Source organism: Synchiropus splendidus, chromosome 2, assembly GCF_027744825.2.
Source record: "Synchiropus splendidus isolate RoL2022-P1 chromosome 2, RoL_Sspl_1.0, whole genome shotgun sequence".
In the NCBI taxonomy this organism is placed as follows: domain Eukaryota; kingdom Metazoa; phylum Chordata; class Actinopteri; order Syngnathiformes; family Callionymidae; genus Synchiropus; species Synchiropus splendidus.
The window spans coordinates 1,097,404-1,114,193 of NC_071335.1; positions in this window are offsets into that span (position 1 = coordinate 1,097,404).

The following is a 16,790-nucleotide window of genomic DNA, read 5'->3' on the forward strand; positions in this document are numbered from 1 at the left end:
GTAGTTGCACATAAAATCTAAGCTGTCTGAAGTGTTTTTCCAGAATTATGAACATTTTCATGTTTGGCGTTCCGGAATCGACCTTATCTCAGGCTGAAAACGCGTTTTACGCATTGTGCCATAACTTTGCATATAGCTTCAGAACATGAAATTTTCACCTCCCACTATAGCAGAAAGGGTCTTTCTAGTAGTTGCACATCAAATCTAAGCTGTCTGAAGTGTTTTTCCAAAGTTATCAACACTTTTATGTTTGGTGTTCCGGAATCGACCTTATCTCAGGCTGGAAACACGATTTACGCATTCTGCCATAACTTTGCAGGGAAGCTTCAGAACATGAAATTTTCTACTCCCACTATAGCAGAAAGGGTCTTTCTAGTGGTTGCACATCAAATCTAAGCTGTCTGAAGTGTTTTTCCAAAGTTATCAATATTTTTATGTTTGGCGTTCCGGAATCGACTTTATCTCAGGCTGAAAACGCGTTACTTGCATTGTGGCATAACTTTGCAGGGAAGCTTCAGAACATGATATTTTCAACTCCCACTATAGCAGAAAGGGTCTTTCTCGTAGTTGCACATCAAATCTAAGCTGTCTGAAGTGTTTTTCGAAAGTTTTCAACATTTTTATGTTTGGTGTTCCTGAATCGACCTTATCTCCGGCTGAAAACGCGTTTGCTGCATTGTGATATAACTTTGCAGGGAAGCTTCAGAACATGAAATTTTAACCTGCCACTATAGCAGAAAGGGTCTTTCTAGTAGTTCCACATCAAATCTAACCTGTCTGAAGTGTTTTTCCAAAGTTATCAACATTCTTATGTTTGGTGTTCCGTAATCAACCTTATCTCAGGCTCAAAACGCGTTCTCTGCATTGTGCCATCACTTTGCAGGAAAGCTGCAGAATATGAAATTTTCACCTCCCACTATAGCAGAAAGGGTCTTTCTAGTAGTTGCACATTAAATCTGAGCTGTTTGAAGTGTTTTTCCAAAGTTATCAACATTTTTATGTTTGGCGTTCCGGAATCAACCTTATCTCAGGCTGAAAACGCGTTTTCTGCATTGTGCCAAAGCTTTGCAGGGAAGCTTCAGAACATGAAATTTTCTCCTCCCACTATAGCATACAGGGTCTCTCTAGTAGTTGCACATCAAATCTAACCTGTCTGAAGTGTTTTTCCAAAGTTATCAACATTTTTATGTTTGGCGTTCCGGAACCCACCTTTTGTCTGGCTGAAAATGCGTTTTCTGCATTGTGCCACAACTTTGCAGGGAAGCTTCAGAACATGAAATTTTAACCTCCCACTCTAGCAGAACGGGTCTTTCTAGTAGTTGCACATCAAATCTAAGCTGTCTGAAGTGTTTTTCCAAAGTTAGCAACATTTTTATGTTTGCCGTTCTGAAATCAACGTCATCTCAGGCTGAAAACGAGTTTTACGCATTGTGCAAGAACTTTGCAGCGAAGCTTCAGAACATGAAATTTTCACCTCCCACTATAGCAGAAAGGGTCTTTCTCGTAGTTGCACATCAAATCTAAGCTGTCTGAAGTGTTTTTCCAAAGTTATCAACATTCTTATGTTTGGCGTTCCGGAATCAACCTTATCTCAGGCTGAAAACGCGTTTTACGCATTGTGCCATAACTTTGCAGGAAAGCTTCAGAACATGAAATTTTCAACTCCCACTATAGCAGAAAGGGTCTTTCTAGTAGTTGCACATCAAATCTAAGCTGTCTGAAGTGTTTTTCCAAAGTAATCAATATTTTTATGTTTGGCGTTCCGGAATCGACCTTATCTCAGGCTGAAAACGCGTTTCCTGCATTGTGACATAACTATGCAGGGAAGCTTCAGAACATGAAATTTTCACCTCCCACTGTAGTAGAAAGGGTCTTTCTAGTATTTGCACATCAAATCTAAGCTGTCTGAAGTGTTTTTCCAAAGTTATCAACATTTTTATGTTTGGCGTTCTGAAATCAACGTCATCTCAGGCTGAAAACGAGTTTTACGCATTGTGCCATAACTTTGCAGCGAAGCTTCAGAACATGAAATTTTCACCTCCCACTATAGCAGAAAGGGTGTTTCTCGTAGTTGCACATCAAATCTAAGCTGTCTAAAGAGTTTTTTCAAAGTTATCAATATTTTTATGTTTGGCGTTCCGGAATCGACCTTATCTCAGGCTGAAAACGCGTTTCCTGCATTGTGGCATAACTTTGCAGGGAAGCTTCAGAACATCGAATTTTCACTTCCACAATGGCAGAAATGGTCTTTCTAGTAGTTGCACATAAAATCTAAGCTGTCTGAAGTGTTTTTCCAGAATTATGAACATTTTCATGTTTGGCGTTCCGGAATCGACCTTATCTCAGGCTGAAAACGCGTTTTACGCATTGTGCCATAACTTTGCATAAAGCTTCAGAACATGAAATTTTCACCTCCCACTATAGCAGAAAGGGTCTTTCTACTAGTTGCACATCAAATCTAAGCTGTCTGAAGTGTTTTTCCTAAGTTATCAACACTTTTATGTTTGGCGTTCCGGAATCAACCTTATCTCAGGCTGAAAACGCGTTTTACGCATTGTGCCATAACTTTGCAGGAAAGCTTCAGAACATGAAATTTTCAACTCCCACTATAGCAGAAAGGGTCTTTCTCGTAGTTGCACATCAAATCTAAGCTGTCTGAAGTGTTTTTCCAAAGTTATCAATATTTTTATGTTTGGCGTTCCGGAATCGACCTTATCTCAGGCTGAAAACGCGTTTCCTGCATTGTGACATAACTTTGCAGGGAAGCTTCAGAACATGAAATTTTCACCTCCCACGATAGCAGAAAGGGTCTTTCTAGTAGTTGCACATCAAATCTAAGCTGTCTGAAGTGTTTTTCCAAAGTTATCAACATATTTATGTTTGGCGTTCCAGAATCGACCTTATCTCAGGCTGAAAACGCGTTTCCTGCATTGTGGCATAACTATGCAGGGAAGCTTCAGAACATGAACTTTTCACCTCCCACTGCAGTAGAAAGGGTCTTTCTAGTAGTTGCACATCAAATCTAAGCTGTCTGAAGTGTTTTTCCAAAGTTATCAACATTTTTATGTTTGGCGTTCTGAAATCAACGTCATCTCAGGCTGAAAACGAGTTTTACGCATTGTGCCATAACTTTGCAGCGAAGCTTCAGAACATGAAATTTTCACCTCCCACTATAGCAGAAAGGGTGTTTCTCGTAGTTGCACATCAAATCTAAGCTGTCTAAAGAGTTTTTTCAAAGTTATCAATATTTTTATGTTTGGCGTTCCGGAATCGACCTTATCTCAGGCTGAAAACGCGTTTCCTGCATTGTGGCATAACTTTGCAGGGAAGCTTCAGAACATCGAATTTCCACTTCCACAATGGCAGAAATGGTCTTTCTAGTAGTTGCACATAAAATCTAAGCTGTCTGAAGTGTTTTTCCAGAATTATGAACATTTTCATGTTTGGCGTTCCGGAATCGACCTTATCTCAGGCTGAAAACGCGTTTTACGCATTGTGCCATAACTTTGCATATAGCTTCAGAACATGAAATTTTCACCTCCCACTATAGCAGAAAGGGTCTTTCTAGTAGTTGCACATCAAATCTAAGCTGTCTGAAGTGTTTTTCCAAAGTTATCAACACTTTTATGTTTGGTGTTCCGGAATCGACCTTATCTCAGGCTGGAAACACGATTTACGCATTCTGCCATAACTTTGCAGGGAAGCTTCAGAACATGAAATTTTCTACTCCCACTATAGCAGAAAGGGTCTTTCTAGTGGTTGCACATCAAATCTAAGCTGTCTGAAGTGTTTTTCCAAAGTTATCAATATTTTTATGTTTGGCGTTCCGGAATCGACTTTATCTCAGGCTGAAAACGCGTTACTTGCATTGTGGCATAACTTTGCAGGGAAGCTTCAGAACATGATATTTTCAACTCCCACTATAGCAGAAAGGGTCTTTCTCGTAGTTGCACATCAAATCTAAGCTGTCTGAAGTGTTTTTCGAAAGTTTTCAACATTTTTATGTTTGGTGTTCCTGAATCGACCTTATCTCCGGCTGAAAACGCGTTTGCTGCATTGTGATATAACTTTGCAGGGAAGCTTCAGAACATGAAATTTTAACCTGCCACTATAGCAGAAAGGGTCTTTCTAGTAGTTCCACATCAAATCTAACCTGTCTGAAGTGTTTTTCCAAAGTTATCAACATTCTTATGTTTGGTGTTCCGTAATCAACCTTATCTCAGGCTCAAAACGCGTTCTCTGCATTGTGCCATCACTTTGCAGGAAAGCTGCAGAATATGAAATTTTCACCTCCCACTATAGCAGAAAGGGTCTTTCTAGTAGTTGCACATTAAATCTGAGCTGTTTGAAGTGTTTTTCCAAAGTTATCAACATTTTTATGTTTGGCGTTCCGGAATCAACCTTATCTCAGGCTGAAAACGCGTTTTCTGCATTGTGCCAAAGCTTTGCAGGGAAGCTTCAGAACATGAAATTTTCTCCTCCCACTATAGCATACAGGGTCTCTCTAGTAGTTGCACATCAAATCTAACCTGTCTGAAGTGTTTTTCCAAAGTTATCAACATTTTTATGTTTGGCGTTCCGGAACCCACCTTTTGTCTGGCTGAAAATGCGTTTTCTGCATTGTGCCACAACTTTGCAGGGAAGCTTCAGAACATGAAATTTTAACCTCCCACTCTAGCAGAACGGGTCTTTCTAGTAGTTGCACATCAAATCTAAGCTGTCTGAAGTGTTTTTCCAAAGTTAGCAACATTTTTATGTTTGCCGTTCTGAAATCAACGTCATCTCAGGCTGAAAACGAGTTTTACGCATTGTGCAAGAACTTTGCAGCGAAGCTTCAGAACATGAAATTTTCACCTCCCACTATAGCAGAAAGGGTCTTTCTCGTAGTTGCACATCAAATCTAAGCTGTCTGAAGTGTTTTTCCAAAGTTTTCAACATTTTTATGTTTGGTGTTCCTGAATCGACCTTATCTCAGGCTGAAAACGCATTTTACGTATTGTGCCATAACTTTGCAGGAATGCTTCAGAACATGAAATTTTCACCTCCCACTGTAGCAGAAAGGGTCTTTCTAGTAGTTGCACATCAAATCTAAGCTGTCTGAAGTGTTTTTCCGAAGTTATCAACATTTTTATGTTTGGCGTTCCGGAATCGACCTTATGTGAGGCTGAAAACGCGTTTTCTGCATTGTGCCATAACTTTGGAGGGAAGCTTCTGAACAAAAATTTTTCACCTCCCACTATAGCAGAAAGGGTCTCTCTAGTAGTTGCACATCAAATCTAAGCTGTCTGAAGTGTTTTTCCAAAGTTATCAACATTTTTATGTTTGGCGTTCCGGAATCGACCTTATGTGAGGTTGAAAACGCGTTTTCTGCATTGTGCCATAACTTTGCAGGGACGCTTCAGAACAAAAAAATTTCACCTCCCACTATAGCAGAAAGGGTCTTTCTAGTAGTTGCACATCAAATCTAAGCTGTCTGAAGTGTTTTTCCGAAGTTATCAACATTTTTATGTTTGGCGTTCCGGAATCGACCTTATGTGAGGCTGAAAACGCGTTTTCTGCATTGTGCCATAACTTTGCAGGGAAGCTTCAGAACAAAAATTTTTCACCTCCCACCATAGCAGAAAGGGTCTCTCTAGTAGTTGCACATCAAATCTAACCTGTCTGAAGTGTTTTTCCAAAGTTATCAACATTTTTATGTTTGGCGTTCCGGAATCGACCTTATGTGAGGCTGAAAACGCGTTTTCTGCATTGTGCCATAACTTTGCAGGGAAGCTTCAGAACAAAAAAATTTCACATCCCACTATAGCAGAAAGGGTCTTTCGAGTAGTTGCACATCAAATCTAAGCTGTCTGAAGTGTTTTTCCGAAGTTATTAACATTTTTTATGTTTGGCGTTCCGGAATCGACCTTATCTCAGGCTGGAAACACGATTTACGCATTCTGCCATAACTTCTGCCATAAGCTTCAGAACATGAAATTTAAACACCCCACTATAGCAGAAAGGGTCTTTCTAGTAGTTGCACATCAAATCTAGGCTGTCTGAAGTGTTTTTCCAAAGTTATCAACATTCTTATGTTTGGCGTTCCGGAATCAACCTTATCTCAGGCTGAAAACGCGTTATACGCATTGTGCCATAACTTTGCAGGAAAGCTTCAGAACATGAAATTTTCAACTCCCACTATAGCAGAAAGGGTCTTTCTAGTAGTTGCACATCAAATCTAAGCTGTCTGAAGCGTTTTTCCAAAGTTATCAATATTTTTATGTTTGGCGTTCCGGAATCCACCTTATCTCAGGCTGAAAACGCGTTTCCTGCATTGTGACATAACTTTGCAGGGAAGCTTCAGAACATGAAATGTTCACCTCCCACGGTAGCAGAAAGGCTCTTTCTAGTAGTTGCACATCAAATCTAAGCTGTCTAAAGAGTTTTTCCAAAGTTATCAATATTTTTATGTTTGGCGTTCCGGAATCGACCTTATCTCAGGCTGGAAACACGATTTACGCATTCTGCCATAACTTCTGCCATAAGATTCAGAACATGAAATTTTAACACCCCACTATAGCAGAAAGGGTCTTTCTAGTGGTTGCACATCAAATCTAAGCTGTCTGAAGTGTTTTTCCAAAGTTATCAATATTTTTATGTTTGGCGTTCCGGAATCGACCTTATCTCAGGCTGAAAACGCGTTTCCTGCATTGTGACAGAACTTTGCAGGGAAGCTTCAGAACATGAAATTTTCACCTCCCACTATAGCAGAAAGGGTCTTTCTAGTAGTTGCACATCAAATCTAAGCTGTCTGAAGTGTTTTTCCAAAGTTATCAACATTCTTATGTTTGGCGTTCCGGAATCGACCTTATCTCAGGCTGAAAACGCGTTTTCTGCATTGTGGCATAACTATGCAGGGAAGCTTCAGAACATGAAATTTTCACCTCCCACTGTAGTAGAAAGGGTCTTTCTAGTAGTTGCACATCAAATCTAAGCTGTCTGAAGTGTTTTTCCAAAGTTATCAACATTTTTATGTTTGGCGTTCTGAAATCAACGTCATCTCAGGCTGAAAACGAGTTTTACGCATTGTGCCATAACTTTGCAGCGAAGGTTCAGAACATGAAATTTTCACCTCCCACTATAGCAGAAAGGGTGTTTCTCGTAGTTGCACATCAAATCTAAGCTGTCTAAAGAGTTTTTTCAAAGTTATCAATATTTTTATGTTTGGCGTTCCGGAATCGACCTTATCTCAGGCTGAAAACGCGTTTCCTGCATTGTGGCATAACTTTGCAGGGAAGCTTCAGAACATCGAATTTTCACTTCCACAATGGCAGAAATGGTCTTTCTAGTAGTTGCACATAAAATCTAAGCTGTCTGAAGTGTTTTTCCAGAATTATGAACATTTTCATGTTTGGCGTTCCGGAATCGACCTTATCTCAGGCTGAAAACGCGTTTTACGCATTGTGCCATAACTTTGCATAAAGCTTCAGAACATGAAATTTTCACCTCCCACTATAGCAGAAAGGGTCTTTCTAGTAGTTGCACATCAAATCTAAGCTGTCTGAAGTGTTTTTCCAAAGTTACCAACACTTTTATGTTTGGCGTTCCGGAATCGACCTAATCTCAGGCTGGAAACACGATTTACGCATTCTGCCATAACTTTGCAGGGAAGCTTCAGAACATGAAATTTTCATTTCCCACTATAGCAGAAAGGGTCTTTCTAGTAGTTGCACATCAAATCTAAGCTGTCTGAAGTGTTTTTCCAAAGTTATCAACATTTTTACGTTTGGCGTTCCGGAATCGACCTTATCTCAGGCTGAAAACGCGTTTTCTGCATTGTTCCATATCTTTGCAGGGAAGCTTCAGAACATGAAATTTTAACCTCCCACTATAGCAGAATGCGTCTTTCTAGTAGTTGCACATCAAATCTAAGCTGTCTGAAGTGTTTTTCCAAAGTTATCAATATTTTTATGTTTGGCGTTCCGGAACCCACCTTATCTCAGCCTGAAAACGCGTTTTACATATTTTGCCATAACTTTGCAGGTGAGCTTCAGAACATGAAATTTTAACACCCCACTATAGCAGAAAGGGTCTTTCTAGTAGTTGCACATCAAATCTAAGCTGTCTGAAGTGTTTTTCCAAAGTTATCAATATTTTTATGTTTGGCGTTCCGGAATCGACCTTATCTCAGGCTGAAAACGCGTTTCCTGCATTGTGGCATAACTTTGCAGGGAAGCTTCAGAACATGAAATTTTCACCTCCCACTATAGCAGAAAGGGTCTTTCTAGTAGTTGCACATCAAATCTAAGCTGTCTGAAGTGTTTTTCCAAAGTTATCAACATTCTTATGTTTGGCGTTCCGGAATCGACCTTATCTCAGGCTGAAAACGCGTTTCCTGCATTGTGGCATAACTTAGCAGGGAAGCTTCAGAACATGAAATTTTCACCTCCCACTGTAGCAGAAAGGGTCTTTCTAGTAGTTGCACATCAAATCTAAGCTGTCTGAAGTGTTTTTCCAAAGTTATCAACATTTTTATGTTTGGCGTTCTGGAACCCACCTTATCTCAGGCTGAAAACGCGTTTTCTGCATTGTGCCATAACTTTGCAGGGAAGCTTCAGAACATGAAAATTTCACCTCCCACTATAGCAGAAAGGGTCTTTCTAGTAGTTGCACATCAAATCTAAGCTGTCTGTAGAGTTTTTCCTGAGTTATCAACATTTTTATGTTTGGGGTTCCTGAATCGACCTTATCTCAGGCCGAAAACGCGTTTTCTGCATTGTGATATAACTTTGCAGGGAAGCTTCAGAACATGAAATTTTAACCTGCCACTTTATCAGAAAGGGTCTTTCAAGTAGTTGCACATCAAATCTAACCTGTCTGAGGTGTTTTTCCAAAGTTATCAACATTTTTATGTTTGGCGTTCCGAAACCCACCTTATCTCACTCTGTAAGCGCGTTTTCTGCATTGTGCCATACCTTTGGAGGAAAGCTTCAGAACATGAAATTTTAACCTGCCGCCATAGCAGAAAGGGTCCTTCTAGTAGTTGCACATCAAATCTAACCTGTCTGAAGTGTTTTTCCAAAGTTATCAACACTCTTATGTTTGGCGTTCTGTAATCAACCTTATCTCAGGCTCAAAACGCGTTCTCTGCATTGTGCCATCACTTTGCAGGAAAGCTGCAGAATATGAAATTTTCACCTGCCACTTTAGCAGAAAGGGTCTTTCTAGTAGTTGCACATCAAATCTAACCTGTCTGAAGTGTTTTTCGAAAGTTTTCAACATTTTTATGTTTGGCGTTCCGGAACGCACCTTATTGAAAACGCCTTTTCTGCATTGTGCCATAACTTTGCAGGGAAACTTCAGAACATGAAATTTTCACCTCCCACTATAGCAGAAAGGGTCTTTCTAGTAGTTGCACATCAAATCTAAAATGTCTGAAGTGATTTTTCAAAGTTATCATATTTTTATGTTTGGCTTTCCGGAATTGACCTTGTCTCATGCTGAACACGAGTTTTCTGCATTGTGCCATAACTCTGCAGGGAAGCTTCAGAACATGACATTTAAACATCCTACTATAGCAGAAAGGGTCTTTCTAGTAGTCTCACATCAAATCTAACCTGTCTGAAGTGTTTTTCCAAAGTTATCAACATTTTTATGTTTGGCGTTCCGGAACCCACCTTTTGTCAGGCTGAAAATGCGTTTTCTGCATTGTGCCACAACTTTGCAGGGAAGCTTCAGAACATGAAATTTTAACCTCCCACTATAGCAGAACGGGTCTTTCTAGTAGTTGCACATCAAATCTAAGCTGTCTGAAGTGTTTTTCCAAAGTTAGCAACATTTTTATGTTTGCCGTTCTAAAATCAACGTCATCTCTGGCTGAAAACGAGTTTTACGCATTGTGCCAGAACTTTGCAGCGAAGCTTCAGAAGATGAAATTTTCACCTCCCACTATAGTAGAAAGGGTCTTTCTCGTAGTAGCACATCAAATCTAAGCTGTCTGAAGTGTTTTTCGATAGTTTTCAACATTTTTATGTTTGGTGTTCCTGAATCGACTTTATCTCAGGCTGAAAACGCATTTCACGCATTGTGCCATAACTTTGCAGGAAAGCTTCAGAACATGACAATTTCACCTCCCACTATAGCAGAAAGGGTCTTTCTATTAGTTGCACATCAAATCTAACCTGTCTGAAGTGTTTTTCGGAAGTTATCAACATTTTTATGTTTGGCGTTCTGGAATCGAACTTATGTGAGGCTTAAAACGCGTTTTCTGCATTGTGCCAAAACTTTGCAGGGAAGCTTCAGAACATGAAATTTTCACCTCCCACAATGGCAGAAATGGTCTTTCTAGTAGTTGCACATCAAATCTAAGCTGTCTGAAGTGTTTTTCCTGAATTATGAACATTTTCATGTTTGGCGTTCCGGAATCGACCTTATCTCAGGCTGAAAACGCGTTTTACGCATTGTGCCATAACTTTGCAGGAAAGCTTCAGAACATGAAATTTTCACCTCCCACTATAGCAGAAAGGGTCTTTCTAGTAGGTGCACATCAAATCAAAGCTGTTTGAAGTGTTTTTCCAAAGTTATCAACACTTTTATGTTTGGCGTTCCGGAATCGACCTCATCTCAGGCTGAAAACACGATTTACGCATTCTGCCATAACTTTGCAGGGAAGCTTCAGAACATGAAATTTTCATATCCCATTATAGCAGAAAGGGTCTTTTTAGTAGTCTCACATCAAATCTAAGCTGTCTGAAGTGTTTTTCCAAAGTTATCAACATTTTTATGTTTGGCGCTCCGGAATCGACCTTATCTCAGGCTGAAAACGCGTTTTTTGCATTGTGCCATAACTTTTCAGGGAAGCTTCAGAACATGAATTTTGAACCTCCCACTATAGCAGAATGGGTCTTTCTAATAGTTGCACATCAAATCTTAGCTGTCTGAAGTGTTTTTCCAAAGTTATCAACATTTTTATGTTTGGAGTTCTGAAATCAACCTCATCTCAGGCTGAAAACGCGTTTTACGCATTGTGCCATAACTTTGCAGGGAAGCTTCAGAACATTAAATTTTCACCTCCCACTGTAGCAGAAAGGGTCTTTCTAGTAGTCGCACATCAAATCTAAGCTGTCTGAAGAGTTTTTCCAAAGTTATCAACGTTTTTATGTTTGGCGTTCTGGAAACCACCTTATCTCAGGCGGAAAACAGGTTTTCTGCATTGTGCCGTAACTTTGCAGGTAAGCTCCAGAACATGAAATTTTCACCTCCCACTATACCAGAAAGGGTCTTTCTAGTACTTGCACATCAAATCTAAGCTGTCTGAAGTGTTTTTCCGAAGTTATTAACATTTTTATGTTTGGCGTTCCGGAATTGACCTTATGTGAGGCTGAACACGAGTTTTCTGCATTGTGCCATAACTTTGCAGGGAAGCTTCAGAACATGATATTTTCACCTCCCACTACAGCAGAAATGGTCTTTCTCGCAGTTGCACATCCAATCTAAGCTGTCTGAAGTGTTTTTCCAAAGTTATCAACACTTTTATGTTTGGCGTTCCGGAATCGACCTTATCTCAGGCTTAAAACACGATTGACGCATTCTGCCATAACTTTTCAGGGAAGCTTCAGAACATGAAAATTTCACCTCCCACTATAGCAGAAAGGGTCTTTCTAGTAGTTGCACATCAAATCAAAGCTGTTTGAAGTGTTTTTCCAAAGTTATCAACACTTTTATGTTTGGCGTTCCGGAATCGACCTCATCTCAGGCTGAAAACACGATTTACGCATTCTGCCATAACTTTGCAGGGAAGCTTCAGAACATGAAATTTTCATATCCCACTATAGCAGAAAGGGTCTTTCTAGTAGTCTCACATCAAATCTAAGCTGTCTGAAGTGTTTTTCCAAAGTTATCAACATTTTTATGTTTGGCGCTCCGGAATCGACCTTATCTCAGGCTGAAAACGCGTTTTCTGCATTGTGCCATAACTTTGCAGGGAAGCTTCAGAACATTAAATTTTCACCTCCCACTGTAGCAGAAAGGGTCTTTCTAGTAGTCGCACATCAAATCTAAGCTGTCTGAAGAGTTTTTCCAAAGTTATCAACATTTTTATGTTTGGCGTTCTGGAAACCACCTTATCTCAGGCGGAAAACAGGTTTTCTGCATTGTGCCGTAACTTTGCAGGTAAGCTCCAGAACATGAAATTTTCACCTCCCACTACACCAGAAAGGGTCTTTCTAGTACTTGCACATCAAATCTAAGCTGTCTGAAGTGTTTTTCCGAAGTTATTAACATTTTTATGTTTGGCGTTCCGGAATTGACCTTATGTGAGGCTGAACACGAGTTTTCTGCATTGTGCCATAACTTTGCAGGGAAGCTTCAGAACATGATATTTTCACCTCCCACTACAGCAGAAAGGGTCTTTCTCGCAGTTGCACATCCAATCTAAGCTGTCTGAAGTGTTTTTCCAAAGTTATCAACACTTTTATGTTTGGCGTTCCGGAATCGACCTTATCTCAGGCTTAAAACACGATTGACGCATTCTGCCATAACTTTTCAGGGAAGCTTCAGAACATGAAAATTTCACCTCCCACTATAGCAGAAAGGGTCTTTCTAGTAGTTGCACATCAAATCAAAGCTGTTTGAAGTGTTTTTCCAAAGTTATCAACACTTTTATGTTTGGCGTTCCGGAATCGACCTCATCTCAGGCTGAAAACACGATTTACGCATTCTGCCATAACTTTGCAGGGAAGCTTCAGAACATGAAATTTTCATATCCCACTATAGCAGAAAGGGTCTTTCTAGTAGTCTCACATCAAATCTAAGCTGTCTGAAGTGTTTTTCCAAAGTTATCAACATTTTTATGTTTGGCGCTCCGGAATCGACCTTATCTCAGGCTGAAAACGCGTTTTCTGCATTGTGCCATAACTTTGCAGGGAAGCTTCAGAACATGAATTTTTAACCTCCCACTATAGCAGAATGGGTCTTTCTAATAGTTGCACATCAAATCTTAGCTGTCTGAAGTGTTTTTCCAAAGTTATCAACATTTTTATGTTTGGAGTTCTGAAATCAACCTCATCTCAGGCTGAAAACGCGTTTTACGCATTGTGCCATAACTTTGCAGGGAAGCTTCAGAACATTAAATTTTCACCTCCCACTGTAGCAGAAAGGGTCTTTCTAATAGTTGCAAATCAAATCTAAGCTGTCTGAAGAGTTTTTCCAAAGTTATCAACATTTTTATGTTTGGCGTTCTGGAAACCACCTTATCTCAGGCGGAAAACAGGTTTTCTGCATTGTGCCATAACTTTGCAGGGAGACTTCAGAACATGAAATTTTCTCCTCCCACTATAGCAGAAAGGGTATTTCTAGTAGTTGCACATCAAATCTAAGCTGTCTTGAAGTGTTTTTCTAAAGTTATCAACATTTTTATGTTTGGCGTTCCGGAACCCACCTTATCTCAGGCTGAAAACGCGTTTTATGCATTGTTACTTAACTTCGCAGGGAAGCTTCAGAACATGAAATTTTCAACTCCCACTATAACAGACAGGGTCTTTCTAGTAGTTGCACATCAATTCTAAGCAGTATGAAGTGTTTTTTCCAAAATTATCAACATTTTTATGTTTGGCGTTCCGGAACCCACCTCGTCTCAGGCTGAAAACGCATTTTCTGCTTTGTGCCATAACTTTGCTGGGAATCTTTAGAACATGAAATTTTAACCTCCCACAATAGCATAAAGGGTCTTTCTTGTAGTTGCACATCAAATCTATGCTGTCTAAATTGGTTTTCCAAAGTTATCAACATTTTAGTGTTTGGCGTTCCGGAACCCACCTTTTTTCAGGCTGAAAACGCATTTTCTGCATTGTGCCATAACTGTGCAGGGAAGCTTCAGAACATGAAATTTTCACCTCCCACAATAGCAGAAAGGGTCTTTCTAGTAGTTGCACATCAAATCTAAGCTGTCTGAAATGTTTTTTCCAAAGTTATCAACATTTTTATGTTTGGCATTCCGGAACCCACCTTATCTCAGGCTGAAAACGCGTTTTCTCCATTGTGCCATAACTTTGCAGGGAAGCTTCAGAACATGGAATTTTAACCTCCCACTGTAGCAGAAAGGGTCTTTCTAGTAGTTGCACATCAAATCTAAGCTGTCTGAAGTGTTTTTCCAAAGTTGTCAACATTTTTATGTTTGGCGTTCCGGAACCCACCTTATGTCAGGCTGTAAACGCATTTTCTGCATTGTTCCTTAACTTTGCAGGGAAGCTTCAGAACATGAAATTTTCAACTCCCACTATAACAGACAGGGTCTTTGTAGTCGTTGCACATCAAATCTAAGCTGTCTAAAGTGTTTTTCGAAAGTTATCAACATTTTTATGTTTGGCGTTCCGGAACCCACCTTGTCTCAGGCTGAAAACGCGTTTTATGCATTGTGCCATAACTTTGAAGGAAAGCTTCAGAACATGAAAGTTTCACCTCCCACTATAGCAGAAAGGGTCTTTCAAGTAGTTACACATCAAATCTAAGCTGCCTGAAGTGTTTTTCCAAAGTTATCAACATTTTTATGTTTGGCGTTCCGGAACCCACCTTATCTCTGGCTGGAAATGCGTTTTCTGCTTTATGCCATAACTTTGTTGGGAATCTTCAGAACATGAAATTTTAACCACCCACTGTAGCAGAAAGGCTCTTTCTAGTAGTTGCACATCAAATCTAAGCTGTCTGAAGTGTTTTTCCAAAGTTATCAACATTTTTATGTTTGGCGTTCCGGAACCCACCTTATCTCAGGCTGAAAACGCGTTTTCTGCATTGTTCCTTAACTTTGCAGGGAAGCTTCATAACATGAAATTTTCAACTCCCACTATAACAGACAGGGTCTTTGTAGTAGTTGCACATCAAATCTAAGCTGTTTGAAGTGTTTTTCGAAAGTTATCAACATTTTTATGTTTGGCGTTCCGGAATGGACCTTATCTCAGGCTGAAAACACGATTGACGCATTCTGCCATAACTTTGCAGGAAAGCTTCAGAACATGAATTTTCACCTCCCACTATAGCAGAAAGGGTCTTTCTAGTAGTTGCTCATCAAATCTAATCTGTTTCAAGTGTTTTTCCAAAGTTATCAACATTTTTATGTTTGGCGTTCTGAAATCAACCTCATCTCAGGCTGAAAACGAGTTTTACGCATTGTGCCATAACTGTGCAGCGAAGCTTCAGAACATGAAATTTTAACTTCCCACTATAGCAGAAAGGGTCTTTCTAGTAGTTGCACATCAAATCTAAGCTGTCGAAATTGTTTTTCCAAAGTTATCAACATTTTTATGTTTGGCGTTCTGGAACCCACCTTATCTCAAGCTAAAAACGCGTTTTCTGGATAGTGCCATAACTTTGCAGGGAGACTTCAGAACATGAAATTTTAACATCCCACTATAGCAGAAAGGGTCTTTCTAGTAGTTGCACATCAAATCTAAGCTGTCGAAATTGTATTTCCAAAGTTATCAACATTCTTATGTTTGGCGTTCCGGAATCAACCTTATCTCAGGCTGAAAACGCGTTTTACGCATTGTGCCATAACTTTGCAGGAAAGCTTCAGAACATGAAATTTTCTACTCCCACTATAGCAGAAAGGGTCTTTCTAGTGGTTGCACATCAAATCAAAGCTGTCTGAAGTGTTTTTCCAAAGTTATCAATATTTTTATGTTTGGCGTTCCGGAATCGACCTTATCTCAGGCTGAAAACGCGTTTCTTGCATTGTGGCATAACTTTGCAGGGAAGCTTCAGAACATGAAATTTTCACCTCCCACTGTAGCAGAAAGGGTCTTTCTAGTAGTTGCACATCAAATCTAAGCTGTCTGAAGTGTTTTTCCAAAGTTATCAACACTTTTATGTTTGGCGTTCCGGAATCGACCTAATCTCAGGCTGAAAACGCGTTTTACGCATGGTGCCATAACTTTGCAGGGAAGCTTCAGAACATCGAATTTTAACCTGCCACTATTGCAGAAAGGGTCCTTCTAGTAGTTGCACATCAAATCTAACCTGTCTGAAGTGTTTTTCCAAAGTTATCAACATTCTTATGTGTGGCGTTCCGGAATCAACCTTATCTCAGGCTGAAAACGCGTTTTCTGCATGGTGTCATCACTTTGCAGGAAAGCTGCAGAATATGAAATTTTCACCTCCCACTATAGCAGAAAGGGTCTTTCTAGTAGTTGCACAACAAATCTAAGCTGTTTGAAGTGTTTTTCGAAAGTTATCAACATTTTTATGTTTGGCGTTCCGGAATGGACCTTATCTCAGGCTGAAAACACGATTTACGCATTCTGCCATAACTTTGCAGGAAAGCTTCAGAACATGAATTTTCACCTCCCACTATAGCAGAAAGGGTCTTTCTAGTAGTTGCTCATCAAATCTAATCTGTTTCAAGTGTTTTTCCAAAGTTATCAACATTTTTATGTTTGGCGTTCTGAAATCAACCTCATCTCAGGCTGAAAACGAGTTTTACGCATTGTGCCATAACTGTGCAGCGAAGCTTCAGAACATGAAATTTTAACTTCCCACTATAGCAGAAAGGGTCTTTCTAGTAGTTGCACATCAAATCTAAGCTGTCGAAATTGTTTTTCCAAAGTTATCAACATTTTTATGTTTGGCGTTCTGGAACCCACCTTATCTCAAGCTAAAAACGCGTTTTCTGGATTGTGCCATAACTTTGCAGGGAGACTTCAGAACATGAAATTTTAACATCCCACTATAGCAGAAAGGGTCTTTCTAGTAGTTGCACATCAAATCTAAGCTGTCGAAATTGTATTTCCAAAGTTATCAACATTCTTATGTTTGGCGTT